This window comes from Panthera onca, chromosome F1 (genome assembly GCF_046562875.1).
Source record: "Panthera onca isolate mPanOnc1 chromosome F1, mPanOnc1 haplotype 2, whole genome shotgun sequence".
Taxonomy (NCBI): Eukaryota; Metazoa; Chordata; class Mammalia; order Carnivora; family Felidae; genus Panthera; species Panthera onca.
Genome location: NC_138355.1, coordinates 42,703,939 through 42,720,097, shown reverse-complemented (window position 1 = coordinate 42,720,097; position 16,159 = coordinate 42,703,939). Strand labels below are relative to the sequence as shown.

Below are 16,159 nucleotides of genomic sequence, written 5' to 3'. Positions count from 1 at the left end.
CCTGCTCGCTCATGGAGAAAGTATGTGCTCAGCTCAGGAACCCAGGGAGACTTCTCTCGAGGAAAAAGGAGTCTTTCTTGATAAGTTCACCGCCCCCCCCCCCCCCAATCCCAAGAAAGCCTGAAATCCACCTTCTTCTGTCCTGAGGTCATGGCAGAGACCAGCCCCTTGGGTGGTGGTCAGCTCCCAGGCTGAGGGCTGAAGCACAGCCCATGTCTAAAGGGAGTGCTCAATCCTGTGGGAACAACCCACTCTACTGGAAAGGAAGCCAGTCGACCTGAAGGGACTGGGGTGGGGGCATGAAGCCTCAAGGGCCAGACAGACTTGAGATACAAAACCACAGAATAGTACACCTGTCATGTGCGGCACGCCAGAGGAACACGCCGTGTGAACAGTGGATTCTCTCTGAAACTGAGACTTGGCCCATAAAATGGTGCTGGCACATATTAGGGGCTCAATAAAAATATTTTTGAATGGATGCATGAATGAAAGCTAGCCAGTTTAAGGTAAATTAAGTCTACTTGTATCCTACCCAGAGCCTTCCTGGAAACCTGGAAAGCTGTCTGTCTTATAAAACTACCCTACTGTGGACTTACTATTCTGGGACTTCTGTGACATTCTCCTATACACCCAACCCCCCGGGACACACGCAGAGTGATGTTTCCTTCGTGCAGCCTGGTCCCAGGCATGAAGGTAGCTCATACCAGGGAATTTGGTGTGTAACAGAAGCCGAGTATTTTAAAAACTACGTTGACAGAAATCTTTCTAAAAGGCATCACACCCTGCCTGTTCTCTGTAAGTAAAAGATGGGCACATAATTTATGCATTTCTTGATGACTCAGGATTGTCATTGTGGGCACCGATTCTGAACTCTCTAGGTGTGAAGTCCCATCAGCTGCTTAGTTTTGGGGTGTCCTTCAGCTGTGTTATGCTATCGCAGCTGTCCCTCTAGCCGTCCTCTGTATTTGCCACCCACAGCTCACATACTTCATTTTTAGTTTTCCCTTCTAATTTGCCACGGAAGGGGCCATCAGAGTCTAGGCTTGTTGGGAATTATATGAGAAAGGATGGCAAAGCTTGAGTGACAATCTCAGGGACCACATGAGGGTCATTTGCTCATTTCCTGAGAAGTGGGTGTGACATGCCCCTACAATTCCCCATAATGCATTCCTGGTAGTTATGTACAGAGCAGAATATTGTGAAGCAGATCACAATTTCCAATAGAAATAGTTTTATAATTGAAGGTTGTATTCCTAAGAACTCAGCATCAAAAAAACCAGAGGTGTGACCAACAATATGTCATAGATACACGAAAGTTCAACACTCATAGACCTCTATCATCTCTTAAAATTTTTAGATTCTGCTTTGAGCCACAGACTGTCAGGATTGGATTGATCCTTGGACATCATCCAGCCCAGGCTCCAAATTTTTCTGATGAGGAGAAGGGGTAGCTTGCCCTCAGTCACCCAGTTAATATGTGGCAAAGCTTTTGTTCCTATCAGGCCTGGTGACTCTTGGGCCACTGCTCTTCCCTCCACACTATCCAACCTCCTTTATAAAAGTCCTATAAAATGGGCATTAAAGTACAGTGCTCACTGATTATATAAGGGCCCCCAATGCGTCATAAAGTGCACATGACAGCACATAAAAATACAACTCCATTGTATCATGCATTTGGCCTATCTAAAACCTAACATGCTAGCTATAACAAGTGTTAATTATGTCTTTAAATAATGATAATTTTGCTCCCTCTAAGTTGTGGAAGGGCCCTGAGGAGGTGATTGGTGCACCCTATATTGCTATGAAAGGCCATACTTATCCCTCTGGAAGCTGAAACTGATCATCTTTAAAATTGTTTCCAGATACGAAGTTCAGTTTTTCTAGATACTTCTCTATTATTTTGATACGGACATTATTTTGATATATTGAGAGCAATACCCAACACTTGCTGTGCTCCTACAAGCACCAGACCTATAAACCAGGCATGGTTCTGGGCCCTTTACGTGGATCATCTCATTTGAATCCTTACAGTGATCCTAAAAGTATCAGGATCGGTGCCATCATCTTTCCTTTTCAGATGACGAAACTGAGACTCAGTGAGGTCACCAAGCTGGCAAGTGGCAGAGACAAGGCCACACACAGGCACCCTGAATCCAGAGTCTGGGTGCCCCACGGCAGTGCCCCCTGATTTCCCTGTGACAAGCATCTGGCTCAAAAGCCTTCCATGGATCAATCTTTTATCAGCATCTATTTCCATCATGTAGCATGAAAGTCAGGCCAGTTGTGTCACTAACTAGCTTTGTGATGCCAGACAAGTCCCTTCCTCTGTCCTGGAACCAAATCTGTAAAGAGTGGAGGTAGATTTGATAGCTCACCAAATCTGCCCTCACCCTAACACTATGGAATTCTGATGTCAATCATGGGGATATGTAGGGCAGGAGAACCTTGAACCAGCTCTCCTGGACAATATTTTCTTTGTCTCTTCTACCCCACACGAGCGCGAAGGGAAGCCTGGCAGTGGACAGAGGGAGTGCTAGGATCTGCAGGACCAATAACAGGTCCACTTGGTATATATTATTTGATATAATCTTTCCAATAGCCCTTGAGGAAGTATTATTTTGCAGAAGCGGAAACACATCAATGGTGAAGCCTTGATTTGAAACAAGGTCTGACTTCTCCCTGGGAGAAGGAAAGAAAGGGGATCAGTCACACATTCTGACCCAAAGTGAGCGAGGTATATTCAGGCTAGAAAGGTAGGTTCGGGGTTCACGTGTATGGTTTGGAGTGGGGGGGACCAGGGTTTTTCCCATCACCTCTCTCTTCTGCCTCCTGGGATCCTGCCTCAGAAACAGGCCAGAGAAGAGGGTAGCCCTCCTAAGGGGAAGGATAAATGTCAGTGAGACTCTGTCATGCGAGCTGAGCTCTGAAATGCTTTCAGGTGACTTTTAGAATGTATTTGTAGATGGTTAAAAAAATGCTAACAAATATGGGTTAATTTGAGTTTAGAGGGTGTGGGATGGTTTGGGAAAAGCATCTCGAAAGAAGTTAATTTTGATTTGATTCTGGAACAAAGTGAGTCAACTGTCATCCTCATAGGAGTTAGCATAAATGAGTGTGGACGGGGTTCTGCTTCTCTCTGTTGCCTTCCCCACAGCGCTGCCTGTGACCCACACGTCACCTGCAGTGTGCTCTTAGAAGCGAAATGTCCTGTGACCTCAAGTTTCATTCATTAACATGTAGAATATGGACTTATTTAGTCGGCAAGTATTTATTGAGCCTCTACTATGGGACAGGCCTTATCCTAGGCATTGGGGATACAATGGTAAAGAAGACAAAGTCCTGCCTTTATAGAACTTACAGTCTAGAGATGGGAGGAGCGGGGGCTGGGCCAGGTGGGAGGACTGGCCCAGGTGAAGAAGACTGAGAGGAGGCCTCTGGGGCTCTTGCTGCTTCTAAGATTGATCGGGCTGAAGATTCTTCTTGCCTAGTTTCCAGCCCCTCGGGTGACTGGAGAGCTTTCCCCTCTACCCCAAACTGATGCAGATACCCCTAGAGAGTTGGATAACCTTCTTTTGTGGACCCCCTAAGCTTGCCAGCACAGCCTCACCTTACTTAGCTCTATTTTTCTGTTCCAGGCAACTTCAGACTTCGTGGACAGCGACAGTGGCCAAGGGGCCAACTCCCTACTTTCCAGCCTTTTCTAGCGAGTTCTTTTGGTCAGCTAGCAGGCTCTTCAGTGGCCACCTAACTCAGGCACCTTATAACCTTCCTTGGTGAGCCACACTGCCACCTCCCCAATGTTTAAACAGTCTCCCTTATCATTTATTTGGTTTCTCTACCAGCCCTCAGCCCATGCAGATGTCTGCCTCTGGGCCTTTGCACACACACTATTTCCTCTGTGTGGAGCAGTCCCAGACAGTCACGTACATATGCACTGAATGTCTAGATGGGCTCTGTGCCACGCCAGTCCCTGGGAACATGACCCAGAAAAAAGTCCGGGCCCTGTTCTCTCTGGGCTTACATTCTAAGAGAGTAGACAAAGAGTAAACTAATACATATGCCGACAAAATGATTACAGACTATATTAAGTGCTGTGAAGGACGTGAACGAGAGGCTGGGACAGAGTGCAGGTTGAGCTCTGAAGCATGAGAGGAGCTGCCCGTCTCAAGAGTGGGGGGAAGAGATGAGCTGCCTTTCTCACTTCCTGAGGGAAGTTTACATCAGGAAGTCAGAGTTCGCTCACCCCTTTGACCTGACTTGGTCATCTTGGGAGAAACGAAGCCAGGAAGCCATCTTCCCAAGGATAGGAATGGATGAAACTGGGTAGTGAACTCTTTCAGAATCCTGGATCCTTGCTGCCCTCGGGGTACTGGGGCAGGAATGGACCAGATTCTCCACCTGACTCCCGGTGTGACCTTATGACCCCTAGTTGTGGGTTCCCGCAGCAGGTCTGTTGTATAGCACCGTTGTGCCCGGAGGGTACAGAGGGTGCACAGAAAGGCTCCCAGCCATGGACGGGGAAACAGGCAAACTGGAGGGGAAGGGAACGGCAGAGGCCGCTCCCCACCTTGATTGGAAGATTGGAGCTCGTGACCCTGGATCTTCCCCATTCATGAAGGCCTGGACAGGAGGGATGGCCTGTGCCCAGTGCTGCTCTGCCCCGGAGGAAGATGAGGAGGAAGCACTGGCTGCGGGAGAAGAGAGAGAACAGGGGCCTGGTGCGGAGGGCGGGAGAGCAAGGCCTGGACGGCCGGCTAAGGGGCGAGGCCAGGGTGTGCACCCAGGGCCCCCAGCAGCCAGAACTCACGCTCTCATAGCTGCCATTCTGGTCTCTCTGGGCGGGGTGGGTGGAGCCGAGGCCAGAGAAGGAGGGAAGGTGATGAATAATAACACAGCAGTGTCCCAACTGCCTGCTGTCAGCACTGGAGTGGCTCTGCAGCCCACCCCTCTGCCAGCCCAGAATTCCACTTTTGTGCTCCCGGGGCTAGCGTCCCCTGGACTGTCTTTCCACGTGCACTACCTGCCATCCCCACCCTGCCCCGGCCAGCAGTGCGGTTCTGCGAACCCTTGGCCGGACTAGGGCTCTGGGCTTGAGCCCCACCCTCAGGACCCTGGGAGGCCCTCAGCTTTCCAGACTCCAGAGCTTTCCCTGGGAGGCACCCTGGGAAAACCAGAATGGGGCTTGGGAGTGAACAGACCAAATTTTGCACCCCAGCGTTGCTACGGCTAGCTGCGTGACAGTGAACAAGCCGCTTAACCTCTCCTTGTACCTCAGTTTCCTCATTTGTAACATTAGGTTAGTCACACCTACCTCACAGAGTTCTTAGGGCCACAAACATATATGAAATATCTAACACAGTGCTTGGTACACTGTAGGTGCTTAATAATAAACAGAATTTCCTTTCTCCCTCCAGTAGCACCTGTGGCCTTTTATCTGACTTCCCTCTCTTCTGCTTTCCGTTTGACACTATTATCCAGTTCCCACCGTGTGCCTCTCCTCCTTAACCTCAGAGCCTCACGCATTCCTCCCTCCCCTAGGAGCTGAGCCGTGCCTCCTTCCAGGTTCTGCTCTGCCTCTCTCCCATCGACCCCATCCCTCCTCCCTCCCGGCCCAGCACTGCTGTCTACAACGTGGCTCTGTCATGATCGCCCTTGGAAACGGGAGAACTTCAGAGGTGGAGGAGACTTCAGAGACCATCTGGTCTAGCCCCTTGATTTGTCAGAAGAGTCAATCGAATGCAGAGAGGCATGGTGACACGGCCCTGTGAAGGCCGGGGTGTCTGTGTCCTCCCTCCTCCACCATGGGGGCACGGTCCCCTCCTCCCTTTGGGGCCTGAGGTTTGAAGGGAAACCAAGGCAGGAGAGGAGCCTCGGAGGCTGCGGTTCCTGGAGGTCCTGCTCCTGCAGCCCTGTGCCAGAAGAATTGCTAGCACTTGGGAGGTGAGGCAGCAGCCCAGGGAAAGGCTGTGGGAGCCGTGAAGCTGGCAACAGCGTGGGGTGTGTGCCCAAAGAGCTGGAGAGCCCTGCTCTCCCCCTCTCTGCCTCGCAGTCACCTGCCCAGCCCCAGCCCCGCACAGCTTCGATGGTAATTTGATGAGTCACCCGCCCGCGCCTGCAGACAGGGCAGCCACACCTAGGGCAGCTGGCACCCTGACAGTGTTTCTGCTCTGAGCTGCTGGGCTAGCAGCCTGCCAGGCCGTGGACGGGCACTGACGGGAGCCATGATGCGCCAGGGCCTCGGGCCAGGCTCAGAACCTGCCGAGTGGCGGAGCCCTCCTGCCTGCATTGCCCCATTGCTGTGGCTACAGCCTCCTGCAGACAGCCCAGCCCAGTGCCTTCTTACTAGGAACACCGATAACAAGACGCAGGCCAGGCGTCTCCCAGATCCGTGCTCAGCAGGGCCCTGGGCTCCGGGCTGCTCCCAGGTCTGTAGTCTGCCACCAACCGGACCTGAGTTAGGAGCCACGACGGGGCACTAATGCCGCTCCCTCTGGCTGGACAGGCTGCTGCTTCACCTCTGCCCATCTGGTCCCGTGGGAGTCCCGCCCCCCCCCCCCCCCCCCCCCCCCCGCCACCCGCAGCCCATCTCAGATGCTCCTGCCTTTCTTCGCTGGCTCCCCAGTTGCTCTGAGCCAGAAGTCCTCCCATCTCTCCCCCAACTTTTGGTATAATTTGTACCTGTCTTGTGTGACTTTAGCACGGCACACTTGCCCCCTGGAACTCTGTAAGCTCTGCACCACCCGCTGGCCTACTGCAGGGCCCTGAACATCGCAGTGGCTCAGGAAACGTTTGTCCTGTTGACCTACGTTCCTTCTGTGTGCTCTGTTATGACATCCCTGTGACCAGATGCCCCTCTGGGCACCTTTCTGCTCCCACCTACCCCTACCCTCTTTCCCGGTCCTATCATCATACCAGAGGCCATGACTTTAAGCCCTGCCGGAGTTGGGGCTGGATGCGGGCCCATTCTGGCCAAGAGCTCTTGAGGAGTTGTGGGGTCACCTGACACCTTGACCCTCCAACCATCTCCGGTCTTCACTGTCCACTGGCTGCCACGGTTCCGTCGAGGGAGTGGGGTGAAGGGGCAGAGTGGCCAGGCCAGGGGGTTCTGTACCACTCACTCCTTTCCAAAGGGGACTGTAGACATGCTTTGCATCTATCCATCCTGGACCTTGACCATCTGCCCTGGGAGCCCCTACTGCCCCAAGAAACACCCTGAATGGCCTCTATGACAGAGGATTCTGTCTTCCACCCCATTGTCTTGGAAATTGGTCTGCTGAGCAGGAATACTGGGGTTGGATTGGCAAGGGGGGTCAGCGCAGGACTCCCCTGGTGACTTCCTAACCCCCACATAAGCTCCAGTGCTCAGGCTGGGGATGAGGACAGGGTTGGGGAAGGTGGGCAATGTGACAGCAGAGACAGAATTTGGGGGCCTTTTGGAAAACAGGCAATACTGGACAGCACAGAACTGTGGAAGGCAACTTTTGCAGTGCAGGGCAAAGAGTTTTTGCTCTTAGTGCAGCAAAGAGAAATCATGTGATAACTCAAAGGGAGTGAATACTTTTGATTACTCGCTGGCTTGGCTGGTTTTCGCATCTGCTTTCGTCTGTTTGCAAGTAGAATCACGAGAATGCTTCACATCTATCTGGTTCTCTACGGTCTACAACGTGGTTTTCTGTCCCTGCCCATCAGCCCCTTGAGAGAAGCGTTCACGCCTCTTATTGCCCCCATTGTAAGGACGAGAAGACTGGGGCTCATAGAGGCTGTGAGACTTGCCCATGCTGCTGGGTCGTGGCAGAGCTTCGTCTTGGAGGTTCTTCCCACGACCCCAAGCCAGTGCCTTTCCTCCACATGGCACCCCACATACCACAAGACTTCTGGGGTGGAGGAAGCCACTGAAGTACAGTCTTTGGGGGACACAGTAGTAGATTGCATGGTGGCTTCCCTCCCCCCCAAAATCTATGTCTGTGTTCTAACTCCCAGAACCCGTGAATGTGACCTTATTTGGAAAAAGGGTCCCTGCAGATGTAACTAGGTAAAGAATCTTGAGATGAGATCATCCTAGATTTAGGAGAGGCCCTAAATCCAAGAAGTGTCCTTCCAAGAGAAAGGCAGGGGAGATTTGAGGCCCAGAGGAGAAAGCTGTGTGAAGGCAGAGACCGGAGTGATGTTGTCATAAGCCAAGGAAGGCCGGAAGCTGGAATAAGTGTGGTATGGATTCTCAGAGCCTCCAGAAGGAACCACCTTGGCTCTGGATTTCTGGTTTCCAGAACTGTGAGAGAATAAATTTCTGTTGTTTGTGGCCATTCGTGTGGCCGCCCTAGGAAACAGACATGTATTCGGAACTCTGTCGGTCACCTGACATGAGCTGTCAACCTCTCTCAGCAAACTCCCTCAGCACGTGGCTTCGCCAGTATGTCAGACCCAGGACTGGCCCTGAGTTGGGGGTGCATGACGCAGTCCCTCAGCCATGGTGCCGCGCAAGGACCTGTTGGCTCCCAGTCAGGGCCGACAGCCCGCCTCTCACCCCCTCTGGCCCTCCCTCTTTGCCACCAACTTTTCGTTTGGTTTCACTCCATGCCAAGGACAGACTGATGCACCAACGGGTCTGGGAAAAGGGAAGCGGCCACGGACGACGTCACCTCTCCCCCGGGAGGAATTTATGAAGCCAGTTACGCCTCTGCCAGGAAGTCAGAAGGGCCCAGCCTCTAATAACATCCAACTGCTCAGCCCTGGCGGCCCATCATTTTCATACTTCCCACTTAATGGGGTGTCTTTAGGCAGTCAACGCCACACAGACACAATTAAACACAAGAAGACATAATGGGACCTTGTCTTTCCACGGGGCTTTCGTTGTGAGAGCTCAGGCAGTTTCACGAGCCTTGGGAGGCCCCCTGATACTCCCTTTTTAGACGGGTAAACTGAGGTCCTGTTGAGGAAGAGAGCCACCACGGGGCTACTGGGCAAGAACTTGTTTCTGAAGGTCCATCGGGCTCCCTCATTGGTCACATCTACTGGGCTTTAACAAGAAGCTTAGTTTTTGTTGTTGTTTGCAGAAAAGTCCTCAGGGATCACTGTACCTTCTTGGAGATGGTCAGAGTGGGGTGCAGCCGGCCTGCTCGATGTAGTGAGCAGGGTGAACTGGGTGGGGCGCGACAGGATGGACGGTGAGGTAGACAGAGCCCTGTGAGTCCTCCGTACCTCACTCTACCCAGTGCAAAGCAGAGCTCTGGGCCTGGCTTGGCCACCAATTTGCTGTGTGACTTTGGGCAAGTCCTTTGCCCTCTCTGGGTTTTAGTTTCCCGGCTAGTCAAATGAGGGGGTTGGAGTAGATGCTCACAGTCAGTACTTCTCAAATCGTAATGTGCACGGAATCACCTAGGAATCTTGTTAAAATGCCGATTCTGATTCAGCAAGTCTGGGGTGGGGCCGAAGGGTCTGCATTTCCAGCAAGCAACGAGGTGACGCTGATGCTGTGGGTCCTCAGACCACACTCGGAGTAACAAGTCTCCTAACACGATCTGTCAAATGCCATCATCTCGTTGTCACCCGCTTCCCTGCGGTGCTGTTTGAAGAACAAGGCTCCCTGTTTTGTGTAAGAGCACTTAGTAAGCTCTAAAGTCATGTACAAATAAATGTTTTTAAAAAGATCTCCAAAACTATGATTAAGACTTGATACGAGGAGGGGCGCCGGGGTGGCTCAGTCGGCTGGGCCTCTGACTTGGGCTCAGGTCATGATCTCATAGCTCGTGAGTTTGGGGCCTGTACTGGGCTCGCGAAAGAACGGAAGACCAGCACTTGTCACAGCTAAGGGCCTCTTAGGCAAAGACTCCATTTCTCTGAGCCTGTGAAATGGGAGTGAAGGCGACTGCCTCCCAGGCTCGTTATAAAGATGAAAGAAAATAAGATTGTTGAGAGAAGCAACAGCCTGCAGAAAGCCACTGGGTCGTCACTCCTCCTCACGACCCTTCTCCCACTTACAGGATGGGGACAGGGGCGGGGAGGGGGGGATTCTGGGGCTTCCTCACTCACCAGTTCTTTCCCCTCCTATCCTGGAGTCCAACCTGCCAGGTCCTGATAAAACATCCATTTTGTGTCCTACCCACCCTCCTCTGCTTTCCTCTTGCCCTGGAAGGTTGGGTCACCACCTCTTCAGGCCCCCTGACGGTGCACGTGTCTCCACTTGGAGCTGCTGGGGAATCTGAGTGAGGCCTGGAGTTTGGGGGTTTGGGCGGGAGGGAGGCCAGTTGGCTCAGATCAGGGGGATCTGAGCTTCATTTCCCTTGGGAAACTGCCTGCTGCCTGAAGGTGCTTGGGTTTGGCGGGAGCGGAGGTCAGTCTCCATGGCGATGAGGTTTGTGGGTGTAAGCAGGCAGCGGGAGGCACAGCTGGACGCTGGGAGCGGCTCAGAGCGCCCCCCCCCCCCGCCTGCCCCCCCCCCCCCGCCGCCACCTGCCCGCCAGGCCTAGATAGTGGGACTTCCCCCAGCAGTGACTTTTCCCCTCCTCACCCACCTCAGCCTCCCACCCTCTCCCCTAGCACGAGCACCTTGTAGCGTGGGCACTGTGACAAGCCAGAAGCAGCAGCACGCGGCCCTCAGAGAGAGCCTCAGAGACTCTCTCCCGACCCAGGCAGTGAAGTTGGGTTACGTCTAAACAGAACAATTACCCTAATTGCTGTTTGTGCTGATTATACCGTCATCATCGGTCTGACAATGGGAGAGGCATTACTCACCCCAACTGGCCACAGAACAGCAGCCCGCTGCAGGCCAGAGCCCAGGCCCCTGGAGATCCCCGACGGACCCCTGATGCCCAGCCCAGTTCTATATGAAGCCAGACGCACTCTGCACCAGGCTCCGGGCCTGTGGGGGTCTCCAACGCTGAGTAGGATATTTCTTAGTTTTTAGGTATGAAGGTGCAGGTTTGCAAACGTGTAATGTTCACATAATATACTTAAATGCGCAAGAAAGGAAAAAAGTAAATTACCTTATTGTTTTATACCTGATCCTATGGAACGCACAGACCTCCTTTCTGATTCTGATAATGGTGGGAAATCAATAGCAGAAAACAAACAGAACTACCCTTTTAAAGTAACAGGGGTGCTCATTTACAGCAAACTCTTTTGCATTCATTCGGAGTCATTTGGGTGAGTGATCCGTTCAAAATCCAAACTCCTGGTCGGGGCTGTTCCTGCCCATTTCAAGGGCACCCCCAAAGGCACCTTTGTGATATTGGAGACTGAGGGTCTGCACAATGCCCTCTGCTTACGGTTTGCAGATCCTTCTGCCCTGTCTGAGGGCAAGCCCTGGGGTTTCTCCCAAGGAGCGTGGCCTTCTCCCTTGCTGGCCAGTTCTCATCGTACATGGCTCCCACTGCCCCAGAAGATGGCCTGAGTCCTGGTCATGACGAAAACTCCATCGGAGCCTGGTGCATCACCCTGCTGCTTTCTGGTTGCTTGGCCTGCCCCAACGGTGACTCCTTGGTGACCCAGTCAGCACTCTCACCCGCCTTTTGCAGGACCTTCTAGATGCCCCGCGTGCCTCATACAGGTGGTAGGGAGCTAGGGGCTAAGGGGACAGGACCATCTCTCTAGACACTTCCCTGGATCATGCATAATTTGTTGCCCTATCCCTTTTCCGATGTGGCCCTATGGGGACAGTGGCTTTCCTGATGGGCTTGCAAATTTCTAGGCCTATATACTAAGAAGCTGAGAGCAAGACTCCTGCACGGGGATCCCCACCAAACCTCTCTGGGTTCACAGCCCTATCTCGCACTCCTTCCCTCCCCTGTAGGGAGCCATTGTGTGGAGGACAGGACTCCCAAGTCACCCTGCCCTTTCTGCTCCTTTTCCCAGGCCCCAGAAGGGTTTTCTCCTGTTTCCTCCTGTTGGGTAGAAGCTTCTTTACATCATGCCCTTTCCTATATTCTTCCCTGGGCAATAAGCCTTCTGGATTTGCTTAATCACAGAAGAACCACAGGGAAAGGAAGAAAAAAAAATCTGGATTACATCAGGAGATATGTGAAACCCAGCGACCACATTACCCACGAAACTCACAGCCACCAGGGATAGAGGAATGAGCTGAGACTGGGAGCCAGGAGGACTGGCTTGGGACCCAGCACTGCTTCTTCCTTACTCTGAGTTTTCTAGGCAGAAAGAGCACGTGCAAAGACAGGGATGTGGGAACAGTTTGGGGAGATTGGGGGCTGGGGCAGAGCTGGGAAAGGTCTCACGTGCCACGCAAAGGTGCCCAGAAACCACGGAACAGTACTGGAACCATGGGAGTTCTGGCCCTTTTTTTTGAGACCAGTTCCCTTCTCTGGTTTACATGGATGGAGCAGGAGCAGGGGGTTCCCAGGCCCCCTGTTTACAAGGTGTGATGCGGGCTCTGTCCCGGGCTGTGACTGACAGGTGCAGCGTCACCTCCACTGCTCGAAACATAGTAACACTGACCGTGGAGCTGAGATTACATGACCCATCTGCAATAGTGGTGGGGACCCATGTGTCCACCATGTTGACCAGCAGGCAGAGAAGCCCAGTGCATAGAGAGACACGCAGAAGAGAGAAGACGGAAGACGTGAGAGTCTCAGTGCACTCCTAGCCCCTGATCCTGGGCCCCCAGTTGGCTTTGCAACATCCCCTTGTTGGGATCCATGACTACTAGTAATGGACTGCTTTGAGCAGGGGAGGGGCCTGATCCATGGAGAATAAAAACAATGACGACAGGGCCCCCATTTACCAGGTAATGCCACACTCTCTGGCTCACAGCCAATGTCCACCCTTCTCCCAGATGCTTCCTACAGACACTTCCCTGGGGGTAAACCTCTGTGAATAACAAATCATCCTGGGACCCAGACTTGGGGGATCAGGATACAAGACGGTATCTAACGATGATAGGAAGAAGAACCAGATGACCTGTTAGGCCCCTCTCGTCCAGAACCTTCCATTTTAAGGGAACAGCTCTGCCGGTGGTGTCAGGTCACAGCAAATGAGGGTTAGGTCTCCCCAACCTTGTCTTGAAGCTTCTGCTCATGAGGCTGCTGGACCAGGTCTCTCTCAGGGAAGACGGGCTTCTAACGGAGACAGCAGGCTGCCGAGGAGACGATCCTACACTGGCAGAAAGAGGGAAATGGTGCGGGTTTCCTAAGGCTTCTGGACAAGCAAGCCCCCTGTTTTGGGGAAGACTGTGGTCATTCCACAGACTCCTCCAGCCCAGCTTCTTGTCATTAATCAAGTCTCTTTATTCTGATCCTATTCAGCCAATGGTTCTTAAGCTAGAGAGTGTAAGAATCATCTGGAAGGGCTTCCTTTAAAAGGCACATTTTAGGAACCCACCCACGTCTGGAGTGAAGCCTAGGAATCTGAATTTTAAAGAGTACTCCAGGTCCAGTTCCTATTTTGCGTGCATTTAAAAAACTGCAATAAAATAGACATAACATGGGGCACCCAGGTGGCTCGGTCGGTTACGTGACCGACTTCGGCTCAGGTCACGATCTCACCGTTCGTGAGTTCGAGCCCCGCATCAGGCTCTATGCTGAGAGCTGGGAGCCTGGAGCCTGCTTCAGATTCTGTGTTTCCCTCTCTCTCTGCCCCCCGCCCCCCATTCTCACTCTGTCTCTCTGTCTCTCTCAAAAATGAATAAACATTAAAAAATTTTTAAATAGACATAAAATTTACCACTTGAACCATTTTTAAATGCACAGATTAATGGCAATAAGTGCATCACATTGTTGGACAACCGTCATCATCCATCTCCGAATAGTTTCGGCATCCTAAGCAGAAACTCTGTCCCTATTAAACAATAACTCCTTCTTCCCCACTCCCCTCATTCCTGGCAAGCATCTTTCTACCTTCTGCCTCTACTAATTTGACTATTCTAGGTCCTGTAAGTGGAATCATACGATATTTGTCCTTTTGTGACTGGCTTGTTTCACTGAGTGTAATGTCTTCCAGTTTCATCCATGTTGTAGCAGGTGTTGGAATTTCCTTCCTTACTAAGGCTGAACACTATTGTGTTGTATGTGTGTACTACCTTTTGTTTATCCATGCATCTGTGGATGGACGCATGAGTTGCTTCCCCCTTTCAGATTGTGGATTGTGGATAAAGCTGCTTTGAGCATGGGTGGCAAACATTCATTCAAGTCCCTGCTTTCAGTTCCCTTGGGTCTCTACCCAGACCCTTCTCCCACTCTGACTCTGTCACATCCTTTTTGTCCCCATTCCCTAGACCACCTGTTTGATTTCCGTCTTCCAAGTCCCATCATATTTCTCTCATCTCTTCTAAACCTACTCATACTTCTTTATTTTTATTTGAGTGAGAGAGAGAGCAAGTGGGGGAGCGGGGCAGAGGGGAAACAAGAGAGATCCCAAGCAGTTTCCATGACCAGTGTGAAGCCTGATGCAGGGCTCAATCCCATAACCCTGGGATCATGACCTGAGATGAAATTAAGAGTTGGACACTCAACCAACTGAGCCACCCAAACTCCCCGCTACTCACACTTCTTGAAAGCCAACGTGGGAGGCAGGGGAAGAGCATAAACTTTGGGGCTGGATGGGGTGGTTTTGTGTTCATATCTCAGAAGTTCACCAGGCTGTGTCCTTGGACTAGTAACCTAACTTCTCTGAACTTCTATTTTCTCACCTATAAAAGGAAACAATGCACACTAACTTGCAGGATGGTTTTGAGAGGATTAAGTGTAAAGATAAGTGTAAAGTGCCTGGCGCAGAGTAGGTATTTAATAAGTGGTGGCTTTTGTTGGAATTATTCAAGAAAGCTTTTCCCGGCAGGGTGGATCTGGGTGGAGGAACTTCGCAAAGAAAACTCTGTGCCTAAAAAAGATGGGGTAGGCAAAACCTTTCCCCACACTGAACCCAAGATTTCTGCTGCTATAAAACTAGTTCATGGTGGGCAAACTCTTGGAATTTAGACAGTTATATTTTCTAAGTAACTTCAATTTTTCTTATAATTGAAACACATTTTCTCTAGTTTTGTCCCCAGTAAACTTTCAGAACTGCGGTGAATCATCTGTCATTATCAAAAACTCATCTAGGACTCGAGAACTTACTACGGCCCCAACCTCTTATCATTCTAGTCAGAGCTCAGACATCAGTTGTGTGTGCCTGTGTCCAGCAGTGTAGCCGGGAACAGAGAAGAATGACTGAAACACGGTCCTTGTCTCTGGGACGCCGCAGGCATGAGGGCAAGATTTACATGCATGAGGCAACCCAGGGAGCAATACAAGACTAATGTGATTCATCTGTTTTATATCAAAGCTAATAGAGGGTGTGGACAGAACTGCTCATGTTAGCATAAGCAATATGTAAAAGAAATAGCACAGCAACTATGAAAATCTACTTTGGGGGCAGGGAGACGGGAAGGAAGGAACGCAGCATGAGAAAGATAGGTGAAGAATCCAGTCTGGAAGAAAATCGAAACTAAAAACAGAAACAAAGTCCTGTCTGGTGTTTCATGTTCCGGGAGCACGTTAACACAACATTCAAAGACGAGATAATAAGAAGACTGAAGGAGAAGAAGAGGTTGTAGGGTTAGGAAAACAACTTGAGACCTGAATACAATTACTAATCAAACGAATGATTTAGAAACAACAACACAGAAGGCTAAAAATAGAATGGCACCAAGGAAAGGCTTGAGCCTGTGGTAATCGATGCAAAGGAAAAGGCAGAGATCAAAATGATTCGAGAGAAGCTAATAGGTTTGGGAGACAAAATAATAACTAAATGAAGATCAGCTAAAGTAAGAATAATTAATATCCCAGAAGGAGAGAACTATACAAAAGAAAGAGAAAAATATTTAGGTCTATTTACAGAAAAGTTTTCCTTTAAATAAAGAAAGGACTGAGTTTTCCGAGAGAGAGGGCACATAGCATACCAGAAAACAATGGTCAACACCGGACACATCCTATTTAAGTTCCTGAACTTCAAAGCATAAAGAATTATTCAGGTATTCAGGCAGAAAAAAAACCCAAGTGATTACAAGAGGGAAAAGCCAGAAGATCAGAAAGTAATGGTCACAAAATCTGGAGGGACAGAAAGCCTGACCCACAGACACTATACCAAGTGAGTCTAAAGGCAACAGAGATCTTCAGATGGGAGAGCCTGTCTTGAAAATCTGACAATAAAGCAGCAGAAAATCATGAAAGATTTC

At 50.9% G+C, this 16,159-nt stretch overlaps 1 long non-coding RNA gene across 1 annotated transcript; it reads right to left on the bottom strand.

The window, feature by feature from the left end:
• Positions 1-2,598: 2,598 nt before the first annotated feature.
• On the bottom strand, positions 2,599-7,230 carry LOC144614892 (uncharacterized). Its single transcript, XR_013553175.1, has 3 exons — positions 6,913-7,230; positions 4,568-4,688; positions 2,599-2,679 (listed from the first exon to the last, which is right to left on the bottom strand). It is a non-coding gene; the product is annotated as an uncharacterized LOC144614892 (long non-coding RNA).
• Between the last annotated feature and the right edge of the window lie 8,929 nt (positions 7,231-16,159).